Below are 13,614 nucleotides of genomic sequence, written 5' to 3'. Positions count from 1 at the left end.
TCCCTCCCTCCCTCCTTCCCTCCTTCCTTCCCTCCCTCTCCTCTCCTCTCCTTCCCTCTCCTTCCTTCTTCCCTTTCCTTTTCTTCCTTCTTCCCTTTCCTTCCCTTTCCTTTTCTTCCTTCTTCCCTTTCCTTCCCTTTCCTTCCTTCTTCCCTTTCCTTCCTCCTTCCCTTTCCTTCCTTTCCTTTCCTTCCTTCCCTCCCACAGAAGAAAACCACTGCAGTACACAAATCACCACTCTTTGGTGAATTTCCAAACCAGGCACTGAGACAGGGGAAAAACAAACAATGGGGAGACGTAAGGAAACCTGTGATAGCTCTGTCAAGCAGTGATCACCCATTTCCTGCCTCCCAGAGCGTGGAAATCAGGCTTTTTCTCCCTGATTTGTTTTTGGGATCCCTGTTTGGGATCCCTTTGGGATATGCAGGAAAAGGGCAGTTTGTATATAGGTTATACAGTAATTACAAAACCCAAGGGCACCGCATCTGTGGTTTTTCTGAGCTCACGGGGTCATAGGGGCAGAACGCTGCCACAAAAGTGCTCAAAAGCACATAAAAAACCCCAATATTGATGACAGACCAAGCCAATATTATTATTTTCCTACCATGAAAAAATTTACTCACTTCCCTAGGCCTGGAGGAGCAAGAAGATACATCTGCTGTTACTGCAAATTGATTTTTGCCCTTCAAGAGAGGAAAAGATCCCAGCCCTGCAATCACAGGCACAGCATTTTGATTAAATTAGAGACCCATTAACGTGCCTGTTTCTGGTCTGTGATGAGGGCAGATAAAGTGACCTTGATGCAGAGAGCCATTTTCCAGCCTGGGATGCTGGACAGCCAACACCAACGCAGCTGCAAACCTCGAGGGACAAACACTGGGATTCACTGGGATTTGACTCCACACAAAGCCAGGCAGGTCAGGTGTTGTAAAATAACACTGAGAACCTTTGCTGCTTCTGGGGAATTTGAGTCCCAGCAGGATGAAGGAGCTCCTGTGACATGGAATGGCGAGCACAGCCCTGCTTGGATGTGTCCCAAAAGTGTGATTTCTGTCTCCTTGGGGTGTGCTATGCCTTTGCTTTGGCACTGAGTCACCAGTGACACGAGGTGAGAGCTGGGCTGAATGGACACTGCGTGCTCTGGCCCCAGTGCTGCTGCTGCCAGGAGGGTTCATTCAGATCATTCCTGACCCAGGGCATCAGACACAGCATGTGGATTCAATGATCCTCGTGGATATTCCATGGTCAGGCTGCACACAGGGGCTGCAGCAGCTCCAAGGGGTTTGGGGACATCCCTGCATGTCCCACAGGCTGGGCTCTGGGTGGGAGCAGCGCTGGGAGCAGCCAGGCAGGCAGCTCACCTGGCAGGTTGCACCAGTCCTCAGGGCAGTTAATTAAGCACTGAAACATCCCAGGATTCACGTCCTTAGAGCAAATCTGCAGGAGAAGAGCCCTGGCCAGGGGTCCCAAACAGGTGATGTCACATAGGAGACACAGAGTTCACTCCTGTGTGAGTTCCAGACCTGAGCACCCATGGGTGTTTTCCCTGGCTCAGCCCTGACTTTGGTCACCTGGATCTGGCTGTGAGCAGGGCTGTGGCCGTAGTGACCCAATATGCCAAAATGCCAGCACTTCCTTAGGGAGTGCAAATATCCTCTCTGAATCGGAGCTGTGTGTGTGTACAGGTGCAGCCATGGGAAATCATGAATCGCCAGAGGCTGGAGGGACCCCAGGGATCACCTGGAGCTGATTCAAACAACCCCACACACACACACGACTGATGTTTTTATCACCCACTTTTTAAAGCTTCAAAGGGCAGAGGTCGTAGGACCAAACATCCTGTTGATGCGAATCTGATTTCCTGGAGGTTCCGCCCGTCCAGCAGCACAGCAGGGGTAGTGCCACATGGAAATGCCATGGGGGAGCAGTGATGGGAGGAGTTGTGCTGTCCTGTCTTCACCCCACGCCATTCCCACATCAACATGAGCCTCTCTCCTGCCTCCAGCACATCCCGCAGCCAGGCAGCTCCTTCCACAGCACCAGGGGCTTCTCTGGGGGTCCCCACTTTGCTGTGGTGTTTGTAGGGACCTTTCCCAGTCCCTGGGCACACGGAATTGCCCAGAGCCGTGCAGCAGCCGAGCCCAAACCTGCTCGGCAGCTCCGGCACCTGCTGGGGAGCCAAGGGCAGCCCCCGCCCCGGGCACTGCTCTGATGAGGTTCCCAAATCCTGGAGCAGCTCCTCCGGTGCTGCCGCCGCGGGCCAGGGCTGGGACGGGAGCGCCGGGGGAGGAAGGACGGGGCAGTGGGTGCCACTTCTCGTCCTCTGGGGCTGTGCCTTACCTGGGGGCAAGGAGGGAACAAAACCCTCCAGGCAGCATCCCCCCCGCCTGCTCGGGGCTCTGGCACCGCGTTCCTGTCCCCAAGCCTCGGCAAAGCCCCTGGGACCACCCTCCCTGCTCCCAGGCACAGCAGTGGAGGAGCTCTGCACGCCCAGCACATCCGGCACAGCGCAAGAGCCGCCTCCTCTGCCTTTGTTTTTTGCTGGGATTGCAGGAAAGGAGGGAATGTGAGGCTGGACTGAAGCAGGGCTCATCTCTGGGCCTCCACCCCATCCCTCGCCAAACCTCCGTCTCCTTGCTGGTTTTCCTGCAAGATCAGTTTATACCAGCAGCGGGGAGGTGCCACAGGGAAGGCACACGGAGTCTTCCCAGCACGGGACCCCTCGGTGTCCCTGGCATGGGAGCCTTCGCTGTTCCCACCGTGTCTGGCCGATGGCAGCCTTGGACCCGGGAGCAAAACACCAAACCGGGTTTGGATTAGGGAACTGGCAGTCCCAAAGCGCCCCAGGGGAAAAAATATTCCCTTCTCCCTTACTACTGTCCCCGAGGGAGTTGCTCATCCAGTTTTGCAGTTGCAAAGAGAAGCCCTGACGCAATCCCGCTGTTGCCATGGCGAGGAGCGCAGCCGCTGCGCTTCCCTGTGACCGGGATTTACCGGGTTGTAGGACAAAGCCACAGGGAGCGGGGGACAGGATCCGCAGGGATCAGATCCGTAGCGAGCGGGGGGAACAGATGCACGGAGAGCAGAAGGATTGGATCCACAGGGAAGCAACGGGATCGGGTCCACAACAAAAAGGTGCACGAGATAAGGGACGGCACAAATCGCCCTGAGGTGACGGGGGGTCACAGTAGCATCGGGATACCCAAACCGGAGTATTCGGAAATGAGCTGAGGTCAGGGGGGATTCGGAATCGGAGATACCAGAGCACCCAGCTGGAATCAGGGGAAATTCAGAGCTGGGAATGCCAGTGCACCCCGATTGAGGTCAGGGGGGATTCAGGGTTGGGAATGCCCGTGCACCCCGGCTGAGGTGAGGAAGATGGTGAAAATAAGCATGTGGTAACCATGGCAACCATGAAACTGCCTTGGCGCTGAGCAGCAGCTTTATCAGGGCTGGAGCTTCCCAGCCAGATTATGGAAAACCAAATCTTGTGTGTCAGACTGCCCCTACCTGCCCAAACACAGCCAAATTTAGAAACAACTGCACCCAGCGTCTCCAGCAGCGGCCTCATCACCCCTCACAGGCCACACGAAGGTGTTAATGTGGGATTTTTGCCCTTTTTCTCCAGCACTCCCAGCCCACCAGCACAACATTCCAGCCACTGTCACACACGAATGTGCTTTTCCAGCATAAACCCTTCACCTCCCAGCTCTGCCACACCGGAGAGCCCAGCCATGGCATGGTTCAGGGCAGTAACACTAGCCACTCACTCCCACAGGATCCAAAACTGCCTGGAAAACCCAGATGGGGGCTGCTCCAGCTGCTTCCCTGTGGGTGGGCTCTCCCTCACATCTGCCAGGGTCCCCCTGCACAGAACGCGGCTGCTCCGGTGTGGGAAAAGCAGTGGCAGCAGAGACGTGCAGTTTCTTGCTCCCACCTTCCCTCCTGTCACCCTCCCAGCTGCATTAAGGACTCAGTTCAGTTATATAAGCGCTCATTAATCATCATCTAAGAGTATTTGCAGCATTGAGTTCTTAAGGGCAGGAGATGCTACCCAAGGACAGGACAAACAGCCTCTGACCGCCTGACACCGGGTGACCTTGTGGGAGAGAGGGAATGGGGACGCAGGAAGGGTTTATCACAGTCTGCAGGGGAAAAGCTGCCAAGAATCGGGAACATCGTATTCCTCCCCAGCACGGGGTAAAGTACACACCAAGGGGGGCCGGCCCAGGTGTTGAGGGAAACTGGAGCTTTTCCAGACCCTTTGGGCTCCTCCACACACTCCCTCAGGTCTCACATCGCGGTTTGCTGCCATGACTTGTGGAGGTCTCACATCCCCTATAATCACAAGCAGGGTGGCCTTTGGTCCAGCTCCCTGCATGAGGGTCCTGGGGCTCCCCAGAACCCCCCCAAGACCCCGATGTCCCCCCTCCTTCTCTCTGCTCCTCAGCAGGTCGCTGTGTGCTGCTCTTTCCCTGCAAGGACACATGAATCACCTTGAGCCCACAGCCCTCCCCGAGTGATTTTATCGCCATCAGCACGAGGGGCGGCCCGGCGGAACGAGCCGGGATCTGCGGGAACAGCCGCGATTGCAGAAATCCCTGAACTGCAGCATCAACATTTTTTTCCTGCCCAGAAGGTTCCCGCGCCCTCGCATGAGCTCATCCTGCACCGTCCCCTTTCCGCGCCTCCCGTAACCCAACCTCTCCCAGCCCCGCGCCGCAGAGCAGGAATGAGACACGACAGCGGAGCAGATTCTTGGCTCCCTGGGTCACTCTCTCCCCGCGCTGCCTCTCGGGAAGCTCCAAGTCATGCGACTCCTTCTCTTTTTTTTTTTTTTTTCTTCCCCTTAAGGTGGGGAAACGAGTCGGGAAAGTTCCCCCCGCTCTCCCCCCTGGCGCTGATCCGGATGGAGGCAGGTAGAGGCAGCGTCTCTGCCTCCAGCAGCACCACACCTGCCCTGGGAGCCGGGCGTTCCACAGGGAAAGGCCGGATCCTGGCACTGCACAGCCCCGAGAGAGGGGAGCGACTCCTGGAGCAGTGAGCTTCTTTGGGGGAGCTTGGCCATGCTCCTGCCGGAGCAGCAAAGAGCCCCAGCGCCCATCGGGACGAGCTGAAGGCGAGCGGGGGCTGAGCTCCCCACTGCCAAATCCCCGGGATGGCAGTGCCACGTAGCCCCGCACCGCTGGAAATCCTCCTCCCACAATCCCCAAAAGCGCTGGAAGCGGCAGCTGGCTGCTCCCAGCAGCCCGGAGCTGCCCCAGAAAGATGAGCTCCCCCGGCATCGCTGCCGTGCCGGGAGCTGGACGTGACCTGCTTCCCAACGCAGCAGGATGGAGGATGGGAGGGAGCTGCAGGATCCATGCCAGCCCCACGCCCCGAGAAGCAGCGGGAGCCACCAAGAACTGACACAAGCCCTCCCCAGGCTGAGCCCCTTCCCCGTGGCTCAAAAAGCCCAGAAAACGCTCCATTTCCCTCCTGCCTGCTGCATGACCCCATCGCAGCTTGGGAGAGGCGCAGGGTGGAGGGGGATTTAATCTTTAACAGCATCTCAGAGCCCCCTCCCCTGCCGCCTCACACCGGCGGTCCCTCGCCCCAGCCCGGGGGGTTCTGGTGTGGGCCGGGGGCTGGCAGAGAGAGCTGCCATTGTTCAGCAGCCGGGGGGTCCCTGCCGGGTGCCGGGGTGCTGAGCGCTGCCGAGGCCGTGGCAGCAGAGGGCAGCCACGCTACACGCACCGATCCTGCCCACGCGGCACCGCACGCGTGTGCCCGCACAGCCCACGCGTGTGACACGGCCGCGCTGAGCCCTCGGCACCCCCGTGTCACCCCGTGTCACCCCGGGGTCCTGCCCGTGTCCCCCCAGCTCCTGGCTGCAAACGGGGCTGATCCTGGCTCCCAGCACCCCCTCAGCACCCCACAATCCTACCACGGAGCATCAGGCTCTGCCCACGTCCGCAGGGTTGAACACGTGTGGCCGCGGCAGACGTGGGCTCCCCACGTGGACCCCCAAGTGCAGCGGCCGTGGGTGGCCTGGCAGAGGATGCCGGGCACAGCGGGAGCTGCCTGGGGACAGGCACTGCCTGCCCGAGCCCCCCCAGCCTCTCGCAGAGCTGGTCACAGGGCTCAGCCCTGGATCTGCCGCCACCCAGCTGGGCTGGAGCTGCTGGGTGGTCCCAGGGCTTCCCTGGTGCATGGCCCAGTTCTGGCCCCCACCCCACACACACCAGACCTCCTGCAGCCCCCCACTGCCTGTGTGGTGCAGTCACCAAGCCCCCAGCCCCACGTGTGGGACTGTGCACTCGTGTGCACACACATGCAGAGAACACACGTGTGCAGGAGCTCACACAGGGTACCTGCACCCTCATCCCTGCACCGGGAACCTGCACCCCATCACTGCACTGGGCACCTGCACCCCCATCCCCACACTGGGTACCTGCACCCCATCACTGCACCGGGAACCTGCACCCTCATCCCTGCACTGGGAACCTGCACCCCATCCCAGCACTGGGTACCTGCACCCCATCACTGCACTGGGTACCTGCACCCCATCCCAGCACTGGGTACCTGCACCCCATCACTGCACTGGGTACCTGCACCCCATCCCCACACTGGGTACCTGCACCCCATCACTGCACTGGGAACCTGCACCCCATCACTGCACTGGGTACCTGCACCCCCATCCCAGCGTGGGAGCTGCTGCTGGGTGTGTGTAGGGTCACCTGCCTGCAGAGCCCCACACCTGTGTGACCACAACCAGGGTGTGAGGGTGCTGGCCGGACCCAGCACTGTGTGGGAAGGGTCAGAGGTGGTGGCAGTGTGAGGTCCCTCTGTCCCCAAGCTGCTCCTGTCCCCAAGTGACCGTCTGTGACATGGTGAATCCCATACTGATGGTGCCTCAGTTTCCCTCCTGGCACCACTGCAGAAAGAACCAGACGGTGCCAAGGGCCTCCTCTGTCAGTGCTGCCCCAGAGGCCCCACAGCCCTGCCCGTGCAGAGCACACATCAGTTCTTGCATGTGTGCACACCCAGACACGCGTGCACGATCTGCACCAGCACTGTGCACACCTGGGAAATCCCACACGTGTGCAACCGGGAAATCCCACACATGTGCAACCTCAAAATCCCACACGTGTGCAACCCCACACCTGGGAAATCCCACACATGTACAATCTCACGCGTGGATCCAGCCAGCCCCCCCTCATCCCCAACCCCCGTGGGCCTGGGCCCCTCGGCATCCCCGCACCTGCTGCGCCCCATTGCAGCGTCGCCGTGGCAACGCTCCAGATTTATCAATGGAGACACTGCGGAAACGCTCGGGGGAGGCGGCGGGGAGGGGTTCTGTGGGAGCTGGCGGGGGACAGACGGACAGACGGATGGCTGGGGGGGCGCAGGACGGGCTGTCGCGCTCACAGAGTGATGCACACGCGTGTGTGGGGGTGTACTGTGCACACACGTGTGTGAGGAGCTGCAAACGAGGGTGGCTGAGTACTCTGATTCTTCCCTGCACACTTTCCCCAAGGTTTTCCCAGCCCTTTGGCAAAGCCTTGGGGGCTGGTGGGGGGTTCTGTGCCCCGTGTGGGCGCAGGGAGAGGGTCCTGAGGTGAGGCAACCATTCCCTGCCTGTGTTCCTGCCTGACCTGTCCTTGTGGCTGCTGACAGCAGCAAGGGACAGAGCCAGCAGCTCCCAGCTCCAAAAGGAGCCAGGGCTGATCCAGGAGGGGAGAAGCCTGATCCCGGGGAATTGGCCAACGTGTACCAGGGGTTGTCAGGGCTGCGGGGTTCCCCCTTCCTGGGGAAGTGCTGCTGGTTTCACACGTGGGCCGTGACTCAGGCACCCGACTCTATTCCTGTCCTGTCCCTGACTCAGCGTGTGGCTCCAGGCAGGACACGCTCTTGCCAGCCCCACACACTCGCCACCGGGAAGAGGAAGCAGCTCAGGGACTTCCAGAGCAGCAATGTCCCCTCCTCGCCCTGTCCCCCCACAGGGAGGCAGGAGCACCCTCAGCCCCGTTCATCCTCAGGGGCTCTCCCTCCTGTCTGAGGCACAGATGGGGATGGGCACAGCTGCCCACACCCTGCACACAGCAGGGACCTTCCTTGCAGCTCTTCCAGGAAGGGCTGGAGAGGAGATGGGAATGGGATGGCAGGTTCACACCAGCTCAGCACTTTTCACAGCTCTCGCCAGCCCCGTCACACCCGGCTCATCACATGCCTGCTCACACCCACCCCCTGCGCCTGCCCCGGGCACCCGGCCAAACCCACAGCAGAAAGGGTGGAAAAAAATCCAGTAAGCGACTGACCGTTTTCCAGCCTCACCACAAAACATTCCTGACGTTCTGAGTGCGTGTGTGCACAAGGTCCCGGATCACACGGTGCTGGTGGTGGTGGCACAGCCCCAGCGAGGACTGGGGACATGATGAACCCTGTGCTGGGGCACAGCATCACTCATGGCCACATGCTGGCTCTGCCCTGGCTGCAGCAGGGCCTGGGGGAAGCACTTTTGCTCTGAGAACAGACAGAACCGGCTCAGTGATGGAACCTCCAGGTAAGGGGCTGCAGGACCAGGACAAGCCAGAGCTGGGCAGGCAGATGCCACCCCAGAGCTCACTCCCAGCCCCGTGGGCACGTGGCCGAGCCGCAGGATGCCCAGGCAGGCCGGCCATGCCGTGAGCCGGGCAGTTGCCTGTGGCTGGGTTTTACACCTGCCGACCCAGGGAGAGGCCGCAGAGCCCCAGCCCAGGTGAGCTCGGACCTTGGAAATCCCCGGCTGCCAGAGCCAGGTGCCCGCCCAGCCCTGGCCACTGCAGCTCCTGCAGCGAGGGCAAAAGGCAGGTGTGTTTGGAGATCCCTGGAATCAGCAGTGCCCATCAGCTCCTGCCCCACATTCGGGACCCTCGGGTCTGTCCTGCTGGCTGCAGGGCAGGGATGCCCCGTTCACCTGAGTGTGACGGTGACACCAGCATGGCAGCAGCTCCGTGACTGTTCCCAGTGCCGTGACCACTGTGGGAGATCAATGACTGGGGTGCACCAGCAGCTCCCTGGCGGTGAAGCTGCGCTGGCGCGGAGGAAGCTGCGAGCATAGCTTCACACGGACTCGCCTGTTTGTTTGTTTAACGCATGAGTCATTCCCCGATCACGGTGTCCCCATCGAGGCGTCCCCGTCCCGGTGTCCCCATCCACACCTGCCTGTGCTGACTCACGGCTGGCCATGACCCCCTCAGGGCCACGCACCGGCCCCCAGCCCCAGCGAGGGGGCTGCAGCCCCTCAGGAACACACGGGGTTCACTCAGGAAAGCAAACATCGCTCAGCAGTACCTGGGGCGGGAGCTGGCGAGGGTTAAAGGGGTTTGGCCGAGGCAGCAGCAGCAGCAGCACCGTGCCGGGTCACGGGCGGTGAGGTGAGGGCAGAAGGCCACAGGCAGCGTGGGCAGAGTGGGTCAGGGCGAGCTCGCAGAGCCGAGGTGACTGCACCAGTCATTGCGAAAGTGAATCTGGTGAGAAGGGCCTGGGAACGGGAGAGAGGGGAAGGGGCAGCTGCTGCACCTTGCTCTGACTCACAGAGGCTGCCCGTGCTGTGGCACCGCACCTTGGGTTCTGCGTGGCACCACCAACACAGCACCCTGGGCATTGCACAGTGCCACTGACCCCCAGTGCAGCGCCTGAGGCACTGCATGGCACTGCTGGCTCCTGGCACAGCACCCTGGGCACTGCACAGTGCCACTGACCCCCAGTGCAGCGCCTGAGGCACTGCATGGCACTGCTGGCTCCTGGCACAGCACCCTGGGCATCGCGTGGCACCACTGATCATCTCCCTGTGCAGCCACCTGTCCCTGCCCAGGTCCACAGTGCTGCCCGCATGACACTGTGGCACTCCAGACCCTTGACAGCCAGAGCAGCTGCGGAGCCCGGTGCCAGCGGTGGCTGAGCGCCAGGGGCAGGTGGAGCTGCAGCCACAGCCCAGATCCACGGCAAACCCAGGGCAGGTGGAGCAGACCCCCGGTGCTGCAGCTCGGGGCAGCGCCTGGCACCGCTGCCCGGGGCTGGCACAGCCGGAGCCGCCCGAGACACTCGGGAAACGCGCCCGATCCGGAACCCCACACCCAGCTGGGGCGTACGCGGTGCCACCCCGAGCCCGGGGCATCCTCCTCCTGCACGCCCCAAGGCAGCTGTTCCCAAGGGACCCTCCATCCCCAGGGCCCCGGCAAGGGACGCGTACACCCAGCACGGCTCCGAGCATCCCCACGGGGACCCCCAGCACCGCCACCCGCGTCCCGCCGGCCCGGCCGCGCATCCCGCGGGCTCCACGTGGCCGCGATGGCCGGAGCGGCCGGGGGGTGGGGAGCGGCAGGAATCCAGCACTGAGTCACGGCTTCCTCTGCGAGCCCGTGAGTCATCCCGGCTGCGCCAGGCGCCCGGGTCCGGCGTGCGGAGTCCGCGACGCGCACACGGCTGCATGTGAGGGCAACCCCCGCGTGTAGGGGGGCCCTGCACACCCGCCCCGTCCGTGGGATCGCTGCGAACACACACACAGATGTGCCCGAGGGCACAAGCGCTCACACACGTGTGCGCACACCCGGCGTCTTGAATGCCCGTGGCCTCCACACGCACAAATTCGGGAGAACACATCTGTGCAAGGCACACGCGAGTGCAGCCGCGCGAGGATCCACGCTGACTTGGAGCACTGCCCTGTCATGGTTGTACATCGGGCCGTGGGCTGGAGCCCATCTCTGGGGCTGGGGCTCACCTGTGGGGCTGCAGCAGCAGTTTCTCCTGCACCCGAGGCTGTGGCTCTTCACTCTCGATGCCTTGGAGAGGAAGAAGAGGACGTGGGGAAACCTTGTCCAGTTGCAGATCCCTGCTGCATGCTAGAGCTTTCTGCCACCGCCCACGCAGAGCCCCGTGCAATAGGTACCCACAGCAGCACATCTGTCCTCCCCACACAGCTGGACGTGGGGTGCACGGAGGGAGGGCTGCAGGGTCTGCACAACCCCCCCGCCCCACGGGCAGCCGTGGGTGCACACGTGTGACCTGCACCCACCCTCACACGCAGCTCTGGGACACCCCCACTTTGCCACCTGGCAGTTCGCACCCACAGCTCTTCGCTGGCACTCGGGGTCCCCACCACTTTGAGGGGGTGGGGAAATTGCACTCGGCAGAGCCGGAGCTCAGTGCCACGACCACAGAGAGCGGGGATGGGGTGGGAGTTGGGGGAGGTGGGGAAGGATGGTCAAGGTTATGCTGCGCCAAGCCCGGCCCACGATGGAAACCGCCGGGGCCAGGCTCCTGCCCTAGCCCGGGGGAGCGAAGGGGGGCCGCCCCCGCCGACGTGGCAGCCGCTGCCTGAACCTCGGCGGGGCTGAACCTGCTGGAGCCCCCCGCCTGCAGCCGCACGAACAAGGGGACCCCGAGCGCACCTCCCGGGCTCTGGTCGCCAGGAACCCGCACACACACACCCAGAGAGGGGCACGGACCCCGGGGCGGTCCCCGGCCCCCCCAACGCTCCGGCTGTGCGGTGGGAGCGGGGGGGGGGAGGTTGCCACGGTAACGGAGCTCCCCGCGCGCCGGGATGAATGGACCGGGAGCGCGCGCGATCTATGAATGAACGAGCCGGGCCGGGAGCGCGGAAAGCCCGGGACGGATCAATGAGCACGGAACGGAGCCCGGGGCCCAGCCCCGCCTCCCGGCCGGGACCGGCGGTCCCCGGGAAGCCCCCGTCAGCCCCGAACCCCTCCGAGCTGTGCCGGGAACCGGGGACGGATCTCGCGGGGTGCCCGGTTCCGTCCCGCTCCCTGCCTGTGGATCCGGGCCGGGCTTTGCCGCCGCGGCGGGCAGGGGTCCGGCGAGCCGGGGGGAACACCCGGCCCGGAATCTGCGGGCTGGGGGGAACGGAGCAGGATCTGACTGTGCCCCCGGGCAAGGACAGTCCCAGACCTCGAAGCCGCGGTAGCCGAGGGGCTCCAAAGCTGGACCCCACTTCGTGCAGCCCTGGCCTGGGCACCCCCAGGGCTGATCCCGGCCATGGGTGGGGGCTGCTGCTGGGACTACCGAGGGGACCCAGCCCCGGGCTGCCCTTCCGCGCTCTGGGGTACCCAGAGCCCTTGGGGAGCCCCGGTTCCTCCGGGCCCCCTCCTTGCCAAGCGCAGGGCCCCAGCCCTGCCCAGCCCCCCTGACCCTTCACCTCCGCCCCTGTAAGCGGTTCCCAGAAGGCAGGATGGGAGGGGGGGCAGGATGGAGGGGGTGGGGAGCGGGGCGGGGGGGGGCACCGCCTCATCTTCCCAGCAGGGTCTGGGTCAGCCCTGGGTGTCACCGTCCCCCAGGACAGCCCGTTCCCAGCACAGGCCAGGGGCGGGGAGGGGGCGGGGAGGGGGCATTCCTGGGCTGCCTGGGGGCTGAGTCACCCCCGGCCACCGCGGCCACGCGCACACGCAGAGACACGCCACGGCCACACACGCAGCGTGCAGGACACACGGGGACACACGCGTGTGCCCGGGTACAGGCACACGCAGCTGGGTGAGTGTGCAGATCCACTCAGCGCCGCCGCCGCCGCGCACCTGGGGGACACACGAGTGACATGAGTGGAGACACGCAGCGACACATCAGCCACTCTCAGGGACCACAGCCGTGCACACGCACGCACACACATGTGCACACACACAGGGATTTGGGGGCGGTGCAAGCACGTGCCCCTCTCAACCTCTCCCCCCCCGCCCCGCACACCCCAACCAAGGGCCGAGCATCCTCCAGCTGTGACCAGCGCACTTGGGGACCTCCCCCAGCACCCCGTTCCTGGGCGATGGAGACCGAGGGCTCGAGGGGGGGCACCGGGAGCCGCTTGCGGGGGTGTTCGGCCGAGCGTCGCCAGGGCTGCGTCACGGCTCTGACGCACCGTCGCTACCTGTGGGTCCCGCTGCTATAAATAGCCCCGCGCCCGCCCCATCTGCCGCTCGCACGGTGCTTTGTGACGGGGGGGACACCCCGCTCCGTGCCCCCCGCGCCACCGGGGCCCAGGGGCCAGGTGGCCCCATGCCAGCCCCGAAAATCTGAGCGGTGGCCCGGGGGGGTAGCGCGGTGGTGGTGGCACTGTGCCACCTGGCAGGCTCTGGGCTGGCAGGGCCAGCTCGGACGTCACGAGAGCTCCTCGAGGTCCTCGTAAACACGGTGACGCACCGGTGCTGCCCCCTGACACTGTGTCCCCACCAGCCCCGTCTTTGCCCTGGCCCCACTGCCCGGGGCCGCGGTGTGGGAACGGGACCCCCACGGCTCAGCTCTGGGGTCAGGGTCACACTGGGGTTACCCCTCAACCATGCCGGTGTCACCGGGGCCATTGAGGCGCCATCCCCTGTGGATGCCAACACGGGGGGAGGAGGGAGGGACTGAGCCGGTGCTCCCTCCCACAACACCTCAGCTGAGAGAGGCTTTTGGGGGTTCTCCAAAAGGAGAAGAGAAGGGAGATTTGGGGTCTTTGTTGCTGTGAAGGGCAGTCAGCCAGGCTGGGACGCCCACTACGACCAGTACGGGTTCCCAGCGCGGCTCCTGCTGCTCCGTCCCCGCTGCGACCTCGGCCCGGGCGGGTGGGGGTCCGCGGGGCTGGGCTGGCGCCGCGCCCCCGGCCCC

This window comes from Parus major, chromosome 28 (assembly GCF_001522545.3).
Source record: "Parus major isolate Abel chromosome 28, Parus_major1.1, whole genome shotgun sequence".
NCBI lineage: Eukaryota > Metazoa > Chordata > Aves > Passeriformes > Paridae > Parus > Parus major.
Note: the sequence above shows the minus strand (reverse complement) of the source record.